Below are 19,926 nucleotides of genomic sequence, written 5' to 3'. Positions count from 1 at the left end.
TATAGGCGGGGGTGCGGTAGAAGGAGGAATATTCAGGACATTGGTGATGGGAATATCGCATTGGTGTAGGGGGGTGTTATTTACATGACTGAAACTCAGCCACAATCATATTTGTAATCAAGATGTTTAAATAAAGACATTAAAATTGTCCACACACTTTATTTTTCAAACAATAATTAAAGGTAAATATATGAAAACTGTGATGATGAAAAAGAGAAAAGTTTCTATATGCTGGGCATAGATTCTATCAAAATAAATTACACAAAATATTAATGCAGAAATTCAGTTGCATTAAAAAATGACCAAGTAAAGAAAAATGTGGTAAGCTACTATAAAACTGATTTTTTAAAAATAAACTAAGAGGGTCCGGAGTAATAGCACAGGGTAGAATATTTGCCTGGCACATGGTTGACACAGAATGGAAGGAGGTTAGATACCTAGCATCCCCGACCCAGAAGTAATTTCTGAGCGCAGAGCCAGGAATAACCCCTCAGCGTCACTGGGTGTGTAAATAAATAACCAAATAAATAAAAATAATAACTAAGACAACTGCAGTAATTCAACTTTAGTTTCCTATTCCAGTTCCAGGGTCTTTCCTAATATTTAGTATGAATTCAAATGACTTTTTTTTCCTATGTCAAAGATTTTTTACTTTTTAGTGAGCATATTTTTTATTATAATAATGAATTATTATTGAACTAAAACTTACTCTTTGAAATCTCATGGCCTATAAACTACCTGGAAATAATTTCAATATATTCTGCATCATCAAACATTCTTGTACCATATGTAAATTGTAGAATTCAAAATATCTTTTTCAGAATGTCAAAATGTTTTTAAAATATTTTATCCTCGGAATAAAATCAGTGGTAAATTTACATTTTGATGTAAGTTTCTAATAAAACTTACATTCTGTAATAAGTTATCTAATAAAACTAAATTTTGTCAATCAATTTTATAAAAGAAACACTATTCATATGTTTATCTAAAATATTTTCCAAAGTGTATTAAATCATAATTTGCAAAATTTATAAATTAACAACTAAAGGTGTTGTGATATGAAGGCCTCTTATAAAGAAATCAGCACTATCAACCTAATAAATGTATCAATGTTTTCATATAGACACAAAACTTCTGTATGGGTTGCAAATATTCAAGGTCTACTCTCACCAAATTTCATGTATAAAATCTGGTCTTATTAAGTGTGGTCACAATGTCATACATCTTTTTACTTATTTAGCCATTATTATTCTCTATTGTTATGAGTTAAAATATTGGATTCTACATATAAATAAAAGTATTAAAGATTCTCCATCATAATTTTACTTCATTTAATATGATCTCCAGGTTGCTGCCTGACGATTAAAAATGCTGAAATTTTCTTCTTAATGGTCAAATAATATTCTGCTACATCATTATATTCGAGTTTTCAATGATGAGATGGCTGGATCATATGGTAATTATAGTTTAATTTTTTAAGAACTTCCAACTGTTTTCTATGAAAATCATAACATTAATATTCAGAGCTTGATAGAGTATGAAGTTTCCCTTTTTTTTTTGCCAGATTCCATCAAAACCTTTGCTATATTTTTGATCATAGTTGATTGAGTTTTGTATTTTTTTCCTGAATATTATTGATGTTTATTACCTTTTGAATAATGAATATAATTTGGATGTTTGTATTTTTGGGGAAATTTGATTGTTGACTTTTAAATTGTGTGTGTTGCAATTAAGTTACACAAAAATATTTCAGATAATGTATTTTCATAGGAATTTTATTGCCAGGTAAAATGAGGATGTGTGTGTGTATGTGTGCAAAAAGTGTAACAGATGATTCAAAATTCTAGGGATATTTGTGTGTGTGTGTTTTAGTTGTTGCATCAGTAATAGAAAATGTTGAAATGTCAGCAACATAAATAATATTGTTTTAAATACTAATTCATGACTTTAGTGTCTTATTTTTAGTAGTTTGAAATATCGCCAATTAAAGGAAAATAAAACAATAAAAATTAATGCCTGGACAATAATTCTATTGTCACTTTTTTGAGAAGTCATTGTACTGTTTTCCATTGAGACTCTCATTAATGAAATTCTCCTTAAGAGTGAATGTTCTATTATTCTATTCTATTATCTATTATCCTCACATTTCTATTATCCTCACATTATTCTATTATTATTATTCTATTATCCTCACATTTACTCTAGTACTCCCACTCATTTCCACTCATATTTATGTATCCATTCTAACAGGTAGGGGATGATATCACATTGCTATTCTGACTTTTCGTTTCCTGATATTGACAATGAACACTTTTCATATGCCTACTAACAATTTGCATGACTTTCTTGGGAAACAACCCCATCTCTTCTTGCTAATTTTTAATAGGTGTATTTTGTGTTGTGCTGTTTTGTACTTCTTTTATATATACTGTATATTAGTATTTATCTAGTGAATGATATATAAATATTATCGCTATTCATTAGTGTGCCTTTGAATTTTTGTTAACTTCTTTCACCGTGCAAACTTCATAGTTTGATGTTTATTTTTGGCTTCGATATTTGTTAATGTAGTCAAAACATTAGCTAACCATGGAGAGTTCAATCTGTGTTTTCCTCAGAGGGTTCTGGTCTAATAGCAAGATATTTTTATAGAGTTTGAATTAACTTATGTTTTTGTGTAAGATGTGCTTCCTGTTTATTTTTTGAACATTACTATCCAGTTTTCCCAGCACCATCAATTGAAGAAAATTTAATTGCTCCACTTTATATATCCAGCTCTTTGCCATAAATTAACTCCATAAACAGAGGGTCCATCTGTGGACTCTCAAATATATTCTTTTTTACCTGAGAATCTACATTTATTTCAGACCCACAGAGTTTTACCACAGAATTATAGCTATATAGTTCAATTTATAGTTACTGGACAACACACCATCCATGATTCCCCCTTCTCAGAATTACTTAGGATACTCATAGAGTTTTATTATTACACACAGATCTTAGTAGAATTTGTTATGTCTTCGAAGCATGCCATTGGAATCATTGTAATATATATAAAATATCTACAGAACCTGAATAAGTCTTTGTATATAATGGTGATTTTACAATGTTAATTATTACAATCATTGAATATGCATTTTTGCCCCTCACATTTACAATTTTCCCTTTTTATATTTTTAGATTACTAACAATTTAAAAATTATGTCTTCATGTCCTTTAGTATTTTTTGCACACTATGTACTTATACTTTATTTCCCTCCCTCTCTTTTTCCCTCCCTTTCTTCCTTCCTCCTCTCCCACTCTTTTTTCCCTCCCTTCTTCCCTCTTTTTCTGTCTTACTATTTTCCTTCCTCCTTTCTTCTTTCACTCCTAGCCAGAACACATCATTTGCATACAAATCAAAAACTTCAGCCTATTAATGTATCTCTCTGGTAATGATTTCTTTATCTTCTAAATAATTGCTTGAATGAAAAAGCAACATATTAGTGTGTATTGATTTAGTAACTCCCTATTTGGGTATGTCAATTGACTGTTTTAAGAGTTTTTCAGTGGATTTTTAGGGACTTTTATATAGAATATCATATATAATAGTGGAATTTCAATTTATTTTCCAATATGGATGCTTTTGATTTCTTATTATTTTCTGACAGTTATGATGAGGATATCTAATATTATAATTGAATAAAAGTAAATGAATTGGACATACTTTCCTTGTGCTTGAAATCAGATTTTCAACTCTGAATATGATATTTACTGATGAATGGTCATGATTAAATTGAGACAAAATATGCTATTTTGTTGAATTTTTAATTATGAATTGATGTTAATTTTTTGGGGGGGAACATATCTTGTGATGCCCAGGGGTTACTCTTGGCTATGCGCTCAGAAACTGCTCCTGGCTCGGGGAACCATATGGGATGCCTTGGGATCGAACCAAAGTCTGTCTTAGATTAGCCGCATGCAAAGCAAACACCCTACCACTGTGTTATCACTATGGCCCCATGATATTAATTTTTAAATAGTTTTTATTGTTATCAAAGTGAATTACGAATCTTTCACAGTAATATTTAAGGTACATAGTGACATTGAATCAGGGACATTCCCACCACCAGTGTTGTCCTCCCTCTACCTCTTTTTTCAGCACGCATCCCATATCACTTTCCTTTGCCCCCCTGGACAAGTGGAAACAGAGATAAACAGATGGGAATATATTAAGCTGAGAAGCTTCTGCACCTCAAAGGAAAAGCCATCCACAAATCGGGAGAAACTATTCACACAATACCCATCAGACAAGGCCCAATTTCAAAAATATACAAGGTACTGACAGACAAAACAAGGAAAAAAAAAAACATTTTACCCCAGAAGAAATTAAAATTTCTCAAAGAAGAAATAAAAACGGCCAAAAGGCACATAAAAAATGTTCCACATTACTAATTATCAGGGAGATTCAAATCAAAACAACAATGAGGTACTATCTCAAGGCCACAGAGACTGGCATACATCACAAATAACAGGAAAAAGCAGTGCTGGTGGGGATGTGGAGATAAAGGAACTCTCATTCATTGCTGGTGGGAATGCCATCTAGTTCAGTTTTTCTGAAAAACTATGGATATTCCTCAAAAAACTGGAATTTGAGCTCCCATATGATCCAGTTATACCACTACTAGCGATATTCCCTAGGAACACAAAAATGCAATACAAAAATCACTTCATCACAATTATATTCTTTGAAGCACTATTTACAATAGTCAGACTCTGGAAATAACCAAGATGTCCTTCAACAGATGAATGGCTAAAGAAACTGTGGTACACATATACAATGGAATATTATGCAGCTATCAGGAGAGATGAAGTCATGAAATTTTCCTATTCTTGGTTGTACATGGAATCTATTATGCTCAGTGAAATAAGTCAGGGGGAGAGAGATAGACGCAGAATAGTTTCACTCATCTATGGGTTTTAAGAAATATAAAAGACATTTTTACATGATTCTCAGAGACAAAACAGAGGAGAGCTGGAAAGTCCAGCTCAGAACAGGAAGCTCACCACAAAGAGTGATGAGTGTGTTTAGAGAAGTAACTACATTGAGAATTATCATAACAATGTGAATGAATGAGGGAAGTGGAAAGCTTATCTAGAGTACAGGTGGGGGTGGGGTGGGGAGGAGGGAGATTTGGGTTATTGGTGATGGGAATATTGCAATAGTAAAGAGGGGTTTTCTTTACATGACTGAAACCCAACTATAATCATATCTGTAATCAAGGTGTTTAAAGATATTAATAAAAAAGAAAAAGAGATTATTGTAATAATGCCCATAGATGAGGGCTGAAGGACCAACTCATGATATGAAGCTCTCCTCAAGGAGGGATGAGTGCAGTTAAACACTAACAACTAACAATGAGTGAGAGAAGTAGAATGCTTGTCTCAAATACAGGCAGGGTTGTGGGTAGATTGAGATAGGTGCATGGTGATGAGAATGTTGCACTGGTGAAAAGGGGGTGTTCTTTTTGTGATGAAACCCAACTACAATCATGTTTGTAATCATGATGCTTAAAACAATTCTTTTTTAAAAAAGAAATGGGACTTAATAAAATACAACTTTTTAATATTGCCTAAGATCTAATTGTAATTATTATTTAATGATAAATATCAAAATATTATTTTGCGGGGCCGGAGAGATAGCATGGAGGTAAGGCATTTGTCATATATGTAGAAGGTCTGTGGTTTGAATCCCAGCATCCCATATGGTCCCCCGAGCTTGCCAGGAGAGATTTCTGAGCATAGAGCCAGGAGTAACCCTTGAGCACTGCCGGGTGTGACCCAAAAACCAAAAAATAAAATAATATAAAATATTATTTTGTTATTTTTATTGTTCATATTAAGCCTGCTCACAGACAATAGTTTTGGGGATTATACATGTTTTATATTATTTCTAAAATAACAAAAATCAACCTATGGAAGTGAAATTGATAAAATAATGAAAATGAGGATAACTGCCAGTAATTAAATATAAATATTTAATGTTCATGTATTGATATAGGGGGGTTCTTATTAAAAAGAGAGAATATTTAATGAAATCAAAAACCAGTTCAAAACATATTACCATCGATAATAAATTTAAGTATCTTCAAGTAAATTCATGGGAAGGAATTTTCAAGTTACCATGTTTGTTCTTATCTATATCTAAATGCTAGCCAGAGGAAAGGTTCCAGATTATTTGCAATGATTCTACTTGTTGCTTTACAACTATGTTTCACTTAAAACAAAGATCTTCCCTGGTTCTTTGTATTTGTTGGTTTACAAATTGTTTTCACTCAGAACACAGATTTTTTTCCCCTACTTAGAACTTTTTCTACATGTCAAAAGGCTACCTGAGCAGACTCGCCTTTTGTTCTCCTTCCCCTGCTTGGAGGGTATTCTTGGTGCTTAATAAAAAAAAAAATGGCAGTTCTGGCTGGCCCCTCCCACCCCTCTTTCTCTCTTCCATTCACTCTATGAGGGGCCTTTTGACCACACAAGTTTGTTCTAGTTTATTTTTGGGGGAGACCCCTGCTCAAGAACTATTTTTCTCCAGGTGGCATTATTTCATGTGGAGCCCAACGAAAGTCACATATAATTGTAGTTACTTGAAAAGGTGCTCAGAGGAATTCTATGGCAAATCTGGTCAGGCTTGGCCTAGCAATGTGGACCTGAAATTTAGTGACCTCCAGCTCTGCATATGTACAGCAGAGCTATAAATGGTGTCTTACTGGGGGTCATAGTAATTGAACTCAAGGCCCTAAAACATAACCTATGCTCCCTGACCAACAACACATTTTATTTAAAAAAATGTACCTCTCCTTTTCATTTTATTTATTTATAAATGCATTCTTTAAGTGAATAACCGTTACACAGCTGTTCATGATTGAAATTCAGTCATACAATGCGCACCATCCTTTAGCAGGCACATTTCCCCTCTATCGTTTTAGTGTCAACTGTACAACCTAAGTACAAACATTAAAAAGATAATAGGCTTGGTGAAGAGTCTTTCCTTGCTTCATTTTGCATTTCTTGCTACTCTAACAAAGATGAATTTACTCTATGTCTGAATTACTACATTCTCTGAATACTTAAGTAGATTCCACTGATCTTTGGTTCTGTCTGTATTCCAAATCCATGCTGTTTTAATGACTATTGTTGTGTAGTACAACGTAAAGTTGGGGGAAGTGATCCCATATTCTTTTTCCTAAGGGTTGCTTTGGCTATTCATGGGCATTTGTTGTTCCAAATAAATTTCAAGAGTGTTTTGTCCACTTCTTTGAAGAATGTCATGAGTATCCTGAAATGGACTTGCACAATGCTTTGGGAAGTAGTGCCATTTGAAGCATGTTAATCCTTTCAATCCATGAATAGGGCATATGTCTCCATTTACTTTTGTCCACTTTTATTTCTCTTTCTATTTTTTGTGTGTTTTTATATTATTCTTTATGGAGAAAGACACTTCTTTATTTAATCATTATGTTTACAATCATGTTTGTAACTGGGGAAAGTTGGACTGGTGAAGGGGGTATATATTTTATGGCTGAAACCCTCTTATTTCTTGAAGCAGTGTTTTGTAGTTCTTCAGTTAAATTTTCTCCAAAGTATTTGAGTTACTGTGGCATTACTACTAATGGAATTAGTTCTTGTAATGTCTATTACTTCCCTGCTATTATTTGTATATAAGAAGCCATTAATTTTTTGTGTTAATTTTTTTTAATTTTTTTTTATGTGCACCGTTCCTGGAGGTACTGCAATACCAAGTCGATGCACGGAACAGACAGAGCAAGCTCCTCTTCCAACTCCCAGCTCCAAAAACCCATTTAATATATTGTCCTCAGATAGAGTACGTATCAGATATTATACTGATAAGAACAGATACTACACTTGATTTTAGCCAAAAGGCAGAGAGCGATTGTGTTAATTTTTTAGCCTGCCACTTTGCTATACAAATCAATTGTTTCCAGAAGATTTTGGTGGAGTCCGGTATTCAAAATAAGTATAATGTCATCTGCAAGCAGTGAGAGCTTGACTTTTTCCTTTCCTGTCTGGATGTCCTTGATATATTTTCTTGCCTAGTTACTATGGCAAGTACTTACAGTCCATTGTTGGATAGGATTGATTATATAGTAAATTTCTTCATATAATCTGTCCTGTCAGCTTTATATGGGAAATATTCACATTTATATACTATTCTATTTAATTATAGTTAATATTCATTAGACTTAATTGAAAAGAAAATTCTATACATATTTAGATTGTGTCAAAATCCAGAGATAAAACTAATTTTATCTACATATAAGTTACAGTTACAGTATATTTTGGACCCTTCTACTTCTAATATACAATGCTTGTATGTTATCACTGCCTGGAAGACATACTAATCAAAAGCAGTTAAGTCATTTGTCTCTTCTAAGGTAAATAGATTCTCAATTACTAAAGTTAATTTGGGAAAATATTGATAATAATTTAATGAGAAAAATTCCTCTCCAAACTTTGAGTAAATTTATGTCACTAGTCTTTGAAATATAAATGGCATTTTAATGCTATTCTGTGTTTAACAAATAATTAACTTTCTTCAACCAGCTAATGAATTGATTTTTAAGTACTCTGTGTCAGTTACTGCAGTGAAACAAAATACTTGGTTTTAGATGGTGCACAAAAATAATGACTAAACATTATTTTACTCCTGAGTTCTAAGAACTGTTGAAACACATACAGCATGGTATCAACACAGAACGAGTTTATATAGGAAATCAGTTTCTAGAAAGATGAAAGTGAAATGTGAGAAAGGAGTTTAGATTAAATGCTGTTTGCAATTTTTCTTAAATATTTAGGCCATTAGGATGAATATGTTGAAACTCTTCCCAATTAAAAAAATGATAATAATTGGTAGCCATAATAGCATAATAAATTTCAAAATAGTCCTATCTCACTTTTATCTATCTACCTATAATATCCAATAGATTAATTTATTCTAAATTATTTTTATATGATTCCATTCAAAGAATCAATATTAGAAAATAGGGATGTGATTCCGTGGAAGAGAACTTAGTTGACTTGAATTTGTAAGGTCCTGGGTTTTTATCTTCAGCACTGTTAAAAACTAAATAAATCTAATATTAAAAGAATAGGCCAAAGTGATGAAATAATTGTTTAATATATTAAACATTATTTTTATAAAAATTAATGCTAATAAAATAAACCAGTAATACACTTAAAAGCAAAATATTTTCTTCTGCCCTGAATTATAAAAATCAGTAGAAATAATCATATAATGTTCAATTTTATTTATTAACACAGATATATGATCTTAAGCCACAGCCATCTCTGTCAAATCAAATAGAAGCAAGGATTAATTTCTATTTATACATAAGCAAATAAAACTAGTATCTTATATTTCTACTGTGATTCTTATCAAATTGTTAATTATACATGAATGTTCCAATGATCACTTTCTGGTAGGAGAATACACTGCTATTATTAGTACTTCAAAATTTAAGAAAAATTTTATCTTATGATTGTATAAATTTTGTATTTGGTGTCATAATTATTTTGTATTTACAAAATGAGAAGTCCTTAAAAACAAATATCAAGAGAAAACAATAGAAGTCTTTAATATTCTCTATTAATATAAACTTTTTGTATTCTGCAATTTTTGAAAAGCATATTCTTCCCTAAAATAAGGTAAATTTGAAATATATATCATATCTACATAATAAACATGAATATTCAATCATACAATAAATACATTTTACAAATGGTATGATATAGCTGAAGTATGAAAATGCTGTTACAAATTTAATATATTAATTACTTATTTTTATAAGATGTATTTTTCACTTGTAACTTGAGGGCACATTCAGTTAACATTTGACCTTCTTGCTATGAACAGGCAAATATGATGATAGCATATTTTTCTCTTCTGTAACTTACAATTTACAAAACTTTGCAAAAATGTAAAATGCTTATTGACTTTATTTTTAAAATGTTAGAGACTCAAGTAAGACATTCTTGAATAATTAAAGATACTTCAAATAAATATTTTTATTTTGAAAGTAACAGTGTACAATGAATAATAAATACATAAAAATACTGTCTTTAATTATGATAGAACAGATAAACACCCCAGTAATATGAAGCATGAAACAAAAACATGCTAATAATACTGAATATTTGTTCACTGATTATTTTATTTAAATTTGGTACTAGAATCTTTGTGGAATGTTATTTTTATACTAATTGTTATAAATATGTTAAACTGGCACCATACAATAATCTACCTTAGCTGCATATTTTAACATTAATTGTACATGTACTAAAGAAAAACCCTTTTTCTGAAAAATAGTATTTCTTTTCCAATACTTTAAAAGAGCCAGTTTCCATTTTTGTCAGGTATTATGTGATTTAGATATACAAATGAATGTTAAGATAGTAAAATTATAAAAATAGCTTTAGATAGAATATATTATCTGTACAATATGTTTCCCTTCTTACAATCAGTTATTTTCTCAGTCCAAATATACCTATATAGATTAGTCTTACTAAAAAAAGAAAAGAGATAAACATCCAACTGTGCCATAGGATTTGCAATACAATTGTTACCTAAGATATTAACTACAAATGATAGGCATTTACACAGCAGTGATAGCAATAACTAAATACACATGGAAAGATAATGGTTATGTGTAAAGCATTTGTATGTAGACACTTGCAATTCATTTTCCTCTAGAAAACTGGTACCAATTTATACACGTCATTCTAAGTTCTTAGAAAATGAGAGCTGGGAGGTAAATTTAATAAAAATACTTATAGAAATAAATCTGCTGGCTGGCATCTCAGACATGTTACCCAAACACTCTGAGAGCTAGAGCTATGGTGGTAGAAGGTTTTGAATTTTAATGTTTTTCAAGATGATTTTGACGTGGCTCTGAAGATACACTTCTGAAATCCTTTCTGCTTGCACCTACTCAATAATGTTTGAGAAAGCTAAATGATTGTGCTATATTATTTCTTACTAAAACCAAAGATTAGCCTGTCCTTTCAAACTTCCATGCCTTAAAATTCCTTCTTTCTTTCCCATGCCTTAGCATATTTCTATGCTTCCTAAATTATTTTATTTGTGTAGAGAATTTCCATTTCTTTCCAAACACGGCATCTACTGAGTTCTGAGTTAAGTGTAGAAGTATACTTGTTGAAAGCCTTTATTTAGTAATATTTAACAACAATACATTGTATAGTTGTGCAGAATATGATTGGATCCTGGGAATTCCTACTACATTGCTTACTATCAGTACATTTTAGTGCCATAATTTTATTATGTATAAAATAATTGTACCTATTCTTTGGTCACAGAGGTTCTTGGAGATAAAGTTTGGACATATCTTCAGAATTTAGTGCTATAACATATAAAGTGCCATATACATATCATTATGACAGTAACTTGTAAAATATTCCATGATTATACCTTCTACTATGACCTAAAGCTTATGACCTCGGAGAACACTGAACTAGGCAACTGCACACCAGAAACTTATGCTGCAAATTTCTCTCATTGAGTATGTTTTTGCAAATTACTATTATTAATTTTCTTTTTTTACTTTTTATCTTATTTTTTATTCCTTTATTTTTTATTTATTTATTTATTTTCCCCAACCTCCCCCTATTTATTTTTTATTTTATTTCTATTATCTTGTTTTCTCCTTCATCAATTCAAACTATTTTACCTTTAAGATAAAGCCCAGGCTGTCATTTTACTTTCACAAAAGAAAACTCAATGCACAAAACAGGGGCAATGATACTACATTGGATAGACTGCTCTTTTAGACTAACAACTTGACCTAAACACCCGTTACGTCACATCATTACCTAACGGTGAGATGAAATCAGGAGACACTCCATCTTTTCGATATGTTCAAAAAACAAGATTACTGAATAAAGAAGACTGACAACAACAATTGTGACTGAACAAAACTTTTGGAACCATAAAGAAAGACTCTATCCTAGACTTTGTCCTAGGACCTGTGCAAAAAAAAACAAGATCTCAAATTACAGAAGACTGACGTTGACAATGAAAACTGAGCAGAATGTTTCCTGGTACTACAAAAAGACCTGGGGACTTGACAATGAACATGGCGGAACCTGCAGAAGATCCCATGACAGTGTGCTTCAAGGGTGGAGAAACCCTATATCTCTTAGGCCAAGGACATTTCCTTTCTAATTTCCCCAATACTTACTGTGCCTATGCAAAACAAACAAACACCAACGGCAACAGTCTCCCTCTTCTTTTTTTATTTTTCAAATTTTTGTTTAGTTTATTTCTTTTATTTTTCTCTTTTTTCTTTCCTTTTTAATTTTAGATCAGCATTTCTAGATAGGTGCTCCTCCCCATTTGTTTCTTTTTCTTATCAACAGTTTATAGAACTTGAATCATTTTGTTCTGCTGCAAAAATTGAGGGGAAAAAATGGATAATACTAGGAGCAAGTACTCCCATGAACACTGAGTGGAAATAAAAATGATCAGACCTAAATATCCAACCCAAAGTCAACTACAATGGAATCAAGAGATCCAAACCACATCAAGCTGTACACAAAAGAAACTTGTTATACCAACAGTCCAGGAGGCTACAGGATGGAGATAGGTGGGTGATACATGCTAGGAACAGGGGCAGCGGGTGGTCAACATAGGTGGTGGGAATTGCCCCAATTCCCTGGCACTATGTACCTTAAACATAACTGTGAAAGACTTGTAATTCACAATGGCTTCACTTAAAAACTATTAAAAAAATACAGGCTTTAAATTTCTTGTGGTTTTCATTGATTTTGAGATCTTGTAAAGAAGTTTGTAGGGAGAGACCAGAGAATTGAATTAATATCAATTCAGCATATTTTCCTTTATAATTCTTCAAAATAAGTGAATATTAGGATCTATAGGAGAAAACAGGCTAGTTAACAGCATTTACCAGGGCCATGGCCAAATCCTGGATCTGCCTGACCGCAGTATTTCATGTACTACATTACTTAAAGAATCTGCACTTGAATTTCTGCTGCTAAAGATGTAAGAAATTAATAGAGTGAAACAAAATCAAGGCAACAATTACAAAGGAAAAATAAGTCTGCAAACACTTAACCAATTGGAGGCCGGAGCGATAGCAAAGTGGTAGGGTACTTGCCTTGCATGCAGCTGACCCAGGATTTAACCTGGGTTCAAACCACCACATCCATGTGGTTCTCCAAGTCTGTCAGGAGCAATTTCTGAGCACAAAGCCTGGAGTAATCCCTGATCGTCGCCGGGTGTGGCCCAACCCCCCAAAATAAATTACTGGTTTCTATCACTTAAATCCTTCATATATTATATGTAACTTTTAAAAGGGTGTTGAGTATGTTAGCAGTTGACTTGCTCTGACAAAATTCCAATTCCATTTTTAAGTGTAAAAATACAGTGACAATAATTGTATTAATAAATAAATTAGAATCCAAAAATAACTTGTATTTTTCATTGAGAGAGTGAATACACCCAGCAGTGCTGAGGACTCTCTTAACCCTGCTCTTTGCTCAGGGGTCAATTGCCCCACATGGCGAGGCTTAGGGGACCATATGGAGTGCTGGGCACACCATATGCTAAACAAATGCCCTACTTACTCTAGTCCCAAAAAATTTCTTCTGACTTTCCTACTATATTAATTTTCAAAATAAAATCTAACTCGGAGGAGTAGGAAGCTTTAATCCTGGAGTCAATATCCCCAAGACAATTTATTAGTCTTTCTTAGAAATGATGACACTTTTGTTTTGCAATTTTATGTTTAATTGCTTCTCAATTTTATATTAGCATTTATGAAACTACATACCTCCAAAGGCCTGTTAAACTTAGGGTATGGAACCTGTTAATTAACATAAAAATATCATTCTAATGTGTTTTTATTGCATAGTCAAAACTTCCATTTTTTGTTAAAAATCAAGGAAAATTTACATTTAACTATGTAGTTCTATTTATATTTCGATGTAAATATTATTAGAATAAAGGAGGATTTATAATCGTTTAAGGGTCTATAAAATTAAGACACTGTTAGAATATTAATGTAGACACAACAAAGTTTTAAAAACATATAGAGGGGAAGGCAGATAATACAGTGGACAGGATATTGGCCCCTCACACAGTGACCAGGGTCTTATCTCTGGTATTTCAAATGGTCCCCGAGAACAGCAGCAGGACTTATGAGGAGAAGGCCAGTAGTAAATCCTGAGCATTACCCGATGTGGTTCCAAAACCAACCTCCCAAATAACCACCTAAATAATATCTACAAAACCTAGATATATCTTACTTAATTTCCTTCCTTCATTACTAGTAAGTTTTTAATTTGAGCATATATTTAAATTCATCAAATTTGGTATATTTATATAGAAATAGACCATCTTGGCGTGAGTGAGGAGAGGCCGGAGTGAATTTCAGCCCCTTTGCGCTGCTTGGGTCAGCACCTCCCCCCAGGGACTCTGGCGTGCAGGAGGGAGGCGTGAGTTAGGAGAGGCCTGAGTGAATTTCTGTCCCTTTGCGCGGTTTGGGCTGCCCCCCCCCAGGGACCCCTGCGTGCCAGCCGGAGAGGGTCCAGTGACTCCCTTCCCCCAGGTAGGTGCCTAGAAAGGCAAGTTGAGCTACCCGAATAGACGGGAGAGATAGGGCCAGCCATCTGGACTCGCAGGTGACCTAGAACAGTCCACCCCCCTGGACCCTGGAGTGGACCAGGGACTCCCCAAGGGTGAGGACAGAACCCAAAGTGTTAGACTGAGGGAACCCTTCAAGGGAGGCGTGGAGGGGGCGGAGCCCCAGTGACTCCCAGAGAAAGGAGAGGGGATTGAGAGCTAGGCTCAACAGCGCCAGTAACCATTGTGGCCAGGAGTGGAACTGCACCGCTGACACAAATAAGGAGCAGAAAGGGACAAGACCCACAGCAGGAAGGCTGCACTCTAGGTAGCAAAGGGGAGGAGAAAGGGCTAGGCTCAACAAACTCACCCAACAGGCCCCTCTAGAAACACCTTCAGGAAGGGGACCAAAGCAGGCCAAAATGAGAAGCCACAGCACTCCAAAATACACCATTAAATACAAAGAACAATGCGTAAAGCAAGGAAATCGCTAATAACTGGAGACACCATGACAAACCCTATCAAATTTCCAAGTCCACCAAAATGCACAGATCCACGGGAAGAAGACCTAAAAGCGGTCATGAGGAAGGAAATGCAAGAATTACTAAAAGAATTAAAAGAAACCCTAACAACCAAATATAAAAAATCCATGGACGAACAAATCAGCCAAATTAAAGAAGAAATGTAAAAGAACATGAGAGAGTCCATACAAAAAGAAGTGAAGGAATTAAAAGACAAGGTAACAAGCCTCACGAGCAGAAACACAGAGTTGGAGAAGCACATAGAAGAACTCGAAGGAAAACTGCAATCAAAAAATAATCAAGAAACCAACAAAGAAATAAAAGGCAAAGCACTGGAAGGAAAAATCCAATATCTAATGAACAAGGACAAAAGAAACAATCTAAGAATTGTGGGTATACCAGAAGGGGAGGAAATAGGGAAGGGGGTAGAACAGGTAGTCAGGGAGATAATAACAGAGAACTTTCCCACCCTCTGGAAAGACAATTCAGGACAAATCCAAGAAGTCAAGAGAGTCCCTAATAAAATAGACCCCAATAAACCCACACCAAGACACATAATAATCCAAATGGCAAAAAACAAAGAGAAAGAGGAACTCCTGAAAGCAATAAGGGAGAAAAAAAACCTCAAGTACAAAGGAAAGGACATAAGAATCAAACCAGATCTCCCATTTGAAATAATTCAAGCAAGAAGACAGTGGAATGACATATTTAAACGACTGAATGAAAGAAATTTCCAACCCAGGGTCCAATACCCAGCAAAACTATCATTCATATGGGAGGGCAGACTAAAAACATTCTCAAACATGAATGAACTTGAACTATTTGTGCAAACTAAGCCGATCCTAAGCGACTTACTCAGAGAAGAATTACACAATCCAAACCCCCGATTGTAACAACAACCACTCCACACAATACAACTGCACAACAGTCCTCTCTATCAATAATTTGCCTAAATGTAAACGGACTAAACTCTCCAATTAAAAGACACATAGTAGAGAACTGGGTTAGGAAAAATAAACCGGACTTCTGCTGTCTGCAAGAAACACACCTACAGCTACAGGATAAGCACAGGCTTAGAATAAAAGGATGGAAAGTAATTATTCAGGCCAATGGAAAACAAAAAAGAGCAGGGACAGCCATTCTTATATCAGACCAAATTGTATTCAACCTCAAGAAAGTGATCAGAGACAAAGAGGGTCACTACTTACTGGTCAGGGGAACATTAGATCAAGAAACACTAACCCTGGTCAATATCTATGCACCTAATGCAGAGTCACCAAAATATGTGAGGCAACTACTGGCAAACCTGGAGAAACACATGAAGGGAATTGTGATAATAGTAGGGGACCTCAATACTCCACTATCACCACTGGACAGATCCTCCAAGCAGAAAAATAGCAAAGAAATAAGAGCTCTAAATGAAAAATTAGAAGATTTAGGGCTAATAGACTTATATAGAGCCCTCCATCCCCAGAAAGCAGAATACACATTCTTCTCAAACCCACATGGAACCTTCTCCAGAATAGACCATGTCTTAGGATACAAAGCCAACCTATGTAAGATCACAAAGGTAAGGATCATTAGAAGTATCATTTCAGATCACTATGCAACAGAGCTTAAAATTGATGTCAAGAAGAAGCAATGGAGGAAAACTAGTACCTGGAGACTAAACAACATGCTGCTTAACAACAGCTGGATCAAAGAACAACTCAAGGAAGAAATAAAAAGATTCCTTGAGACAAATGACAATGAAGAGACAACATGTCAAAATCTATGGGACACAGCAAAAGCAGTAATTAGGGGGAAACTCATAGCAATACAGGCCTATGTCAAGAAACAGGAAAACAACAAAACCAACAGTTTAAAAGATCACCTCAAAGAATTGGAACAACAGCAACAGAGAAATCCAACCACAACCAGAAGGCAAGAAATAATAAAAACCAGAGCAGAAATAAACAACATCGAAACTAAGAAAACAATACAAAAAATCAATGAGACCAGGAGTTGGTTTTTCGAAAAAATAAACAAGATAGACAAACCATTGGCAAGACTCACCAAAAAAAAGAGGGAAAACACCCAAATCACTAGGATCACAAATGAAAGGGGAGAGATTACAACAGAACCCCAAGAAATACAACATATCATGAGATCATATTATGAACAACTATACTCAACTAGGCTAGAGAACCCAGTAGAAATCGACAGATTCTTGGACAAACACCCTCCTCCAAGACTGGAAAAGGAAGATCTAGAAAGTCTAAACAGACCAATCACTTCAGAGGAAATTGAAGAGGTAATTAAAAAACTCCCTAAGAACAAATGCCCAGGCCCAGATGGATTTACAGGTGAATTCTATCAAACATTTAAAGAAGACCTATTACCACTGTTCCAAAGGCTTTTCCAAACCATAGAAAAAACAGGAATCCTCCCCAACTCCTTTTATGAGGCTAATATCACACTCATTCCCAAAGAAGGCAAAGACACCACCAAAAAAGAAAACTACAGACCAATCTCACTAATGAACATAGATGCAAAGATACTCAACAAAATCTTAGCAAACCGAATCCAACACTTCATCAAAAAGATCATACATCACGACCAAGTGGGTTTCATACCAGGAATGCAAGGTTGGTTCAACATACGCAAATCAATAAACATGATACATCACATCAACAACATGAAAGACAAAAACCACATGATCATATCAATCGATGCCGAGAAGGCGTTTGACAAAATCCAACATCCTTTCATGTTAAAGACACTCAGCAAAATAGGGTTAGAAGGAACCTTCCTCAAGATAGTTACAGCTATTTATGAAAAGCCTACAGCCAACATTATACTTAATGGCGAGAAACTAGAAGCATTCCCACTAAGGTCAGGAACTAGGCAAGGCTGTCCACTCTCTCCACTCTTATTCAATATAACCTTAGAAGTCCTAGCAATAGCAATCCGACAAGAGAAGGGAATCAAAGGAATTCAAGTAGGGAAAGATGAACACAAGCTAGCTCTATTTGCCGACGATATGATGATATACATCAAAAACCCTAAAGAGTCCACAGTAAAACTCCTAGAAACAATCAACCAATACAGCAAAGTGGCTGGATACAAAGTCAATACACAAAAGACAGTAGCGTTTCTATATACAAACAATGAAGTTGAGGAGAGAGAGATTAAAAATACAATCCCATTTAAGATAGTATCAAAAAATATCAAGTATCTAGGAATAAACCTTACAAGAGAAGTGAAAGACCTATACCAGGGAAACTTCAAAACACTTCAGAAAGAAATTGAAGACGATCTAAAGAAATGGAAGAACATCCCATGCTCATGGATAGGTAGAATTAACATAGTCAAAATGACTATCTTACCCAAACTTCTATATAGATATAATGCAATCCCTATCCAAATTCAGACACAATTCTTTAAAGAAATAGAACAATCAATCACAAAATTCATCTGGAACCACAAAAGACCCAGGATAGCCAAACACATACTGAAAAACAAGAAGCTGGGAGGCATCTCCTTACCTAACTTGAAACTATACTATAAAGCCATAGTAATTAAAACAGCATGGCACTGGAACAGAGACAGGAACTCAGACCAGTGGATCAGAACAGAATTCCCAGACATAAACCCCCAGATATACAGCCAACTAATATTTGATAAAAGAGGCAAGAATCTGAAATGGAACAAAGAATGCCTATTCAACAAATGGTGTTGGTACAACTGGAAAACCACATGTACGAAAGTGAAAATTGACCCATACCTCACTCCTTATACAAAAGTCAACTCAAAATGGATCAAAGACCTTGAAATCAGACCTGAATCTATAAAGTTTATCGAGAATAAAATAGGCAGAACACTCGAAGACCTATATATCAAAAAGGTCTTTGAGAACGGAGCACCAATGGCAAGAACGTTAGCATCAAATATAAACAAATGGGACTACATCAAACTAAAAAGCTTCTGCATGGCAAAAGAAACCCTACTTAATGCAAGAAGACAGCTAACAGAATGGGAAAAAATCTTTTCACTTGACATATCAGATAAAGGGCTGATATCTAGAACATACAAAGCACTCAGAAAGCTGAGCCCCTCAAAACCAAATAAAGCCATAGAAAAATGGGGAGATGAAATGAATAGACACTTCTCTGAGGAAGACAGAAGGATGGCCAACAAACACATGAAAACATGCTCACCTTCACTCATCATCAGGGAGATCCAAATCAAGACAACAATGAGATACCACCTTACACCAGTGAGGTTGGCTCACATCAAAAATAATGGAAACAACCTTTGTTGGCGAGGATGCGGTATGAAAGGAACTCTCATCCACTGCTGGTGGGAATGCCCCCTAGTCCAACATCTATGGAGAAAAGTCTGGAGAGTGCTCAAAGAACTCAGAATTGAACTGCCATTTGACCCAGCAATTGCTCTACTAGGCATATACCCACAAGATGGAAGGACATTCATTCCAAAATATATATGCACCCCACTATTTATTGCAGCACTCAGTATAATAGCCAAATCTTGGAACCAACCTCGATGTCCAACAACAGATGAATGGATCATTAAGATGTGGTACATATACACAATGGAATATTACATGGCAGTCAGAAACGATACAATCACAGACTTTGCAGCAACATGGATGGACCTAGATCATGTTATGTTAAACGAAGTAAGTCAGAAGACAAAAGATAAACACAGAATGGTAGCACTATTCTGAAACACCTAGAACACATAGTT

At 34.4% G+C, this 19,926-nt stretch overlaps 1 protein-coding gene and 1 non-coding gene across 2 annotated transcripts in view; both read right to left on the bottom strand.

Moving 5' to 3' along the window:
- The window catches only part of GRID2 (glutamate ionotropic receptor delta type subunit 2), a 1,564,419-nt gene that overhangs the window by 964,751 nt on the left and 579,742 nt on the right, over nucleotides 1-19,926 (bottom strand). The gene's annotated exons all lie outside the window — the stretch shown is intronic.
- LOC126032837 (U2 spliceosomal RNA) lies at nucleotides 7,745-7,934 on the bottom strand. Its single transcript, XR_007504015.1, has one exon. It is a non-coding gene; the product is annotated as a U2 spliceosomal RNA (small nuclear RNA).

Source organism: Suncus etruscus, chromosome 16 (genome assembly GCF_024139225.1).
Source record: "Suncus etruscus isolate mSunEtr1 chromosome 16, mSunEtr1.pri.cur, whole genome shotgun sequence".
NCBI classification, from domain to species: Eukaryota; Metazoa; Chordata; class Mammalia; order Eulipotyphla; family Soricidae; genus Suncus; species Suncus etruscus.
Note: the sequence above shows the minus strand (reverse complement) of the source record. Positions and strands in the feature narration are given on the sequence as shown.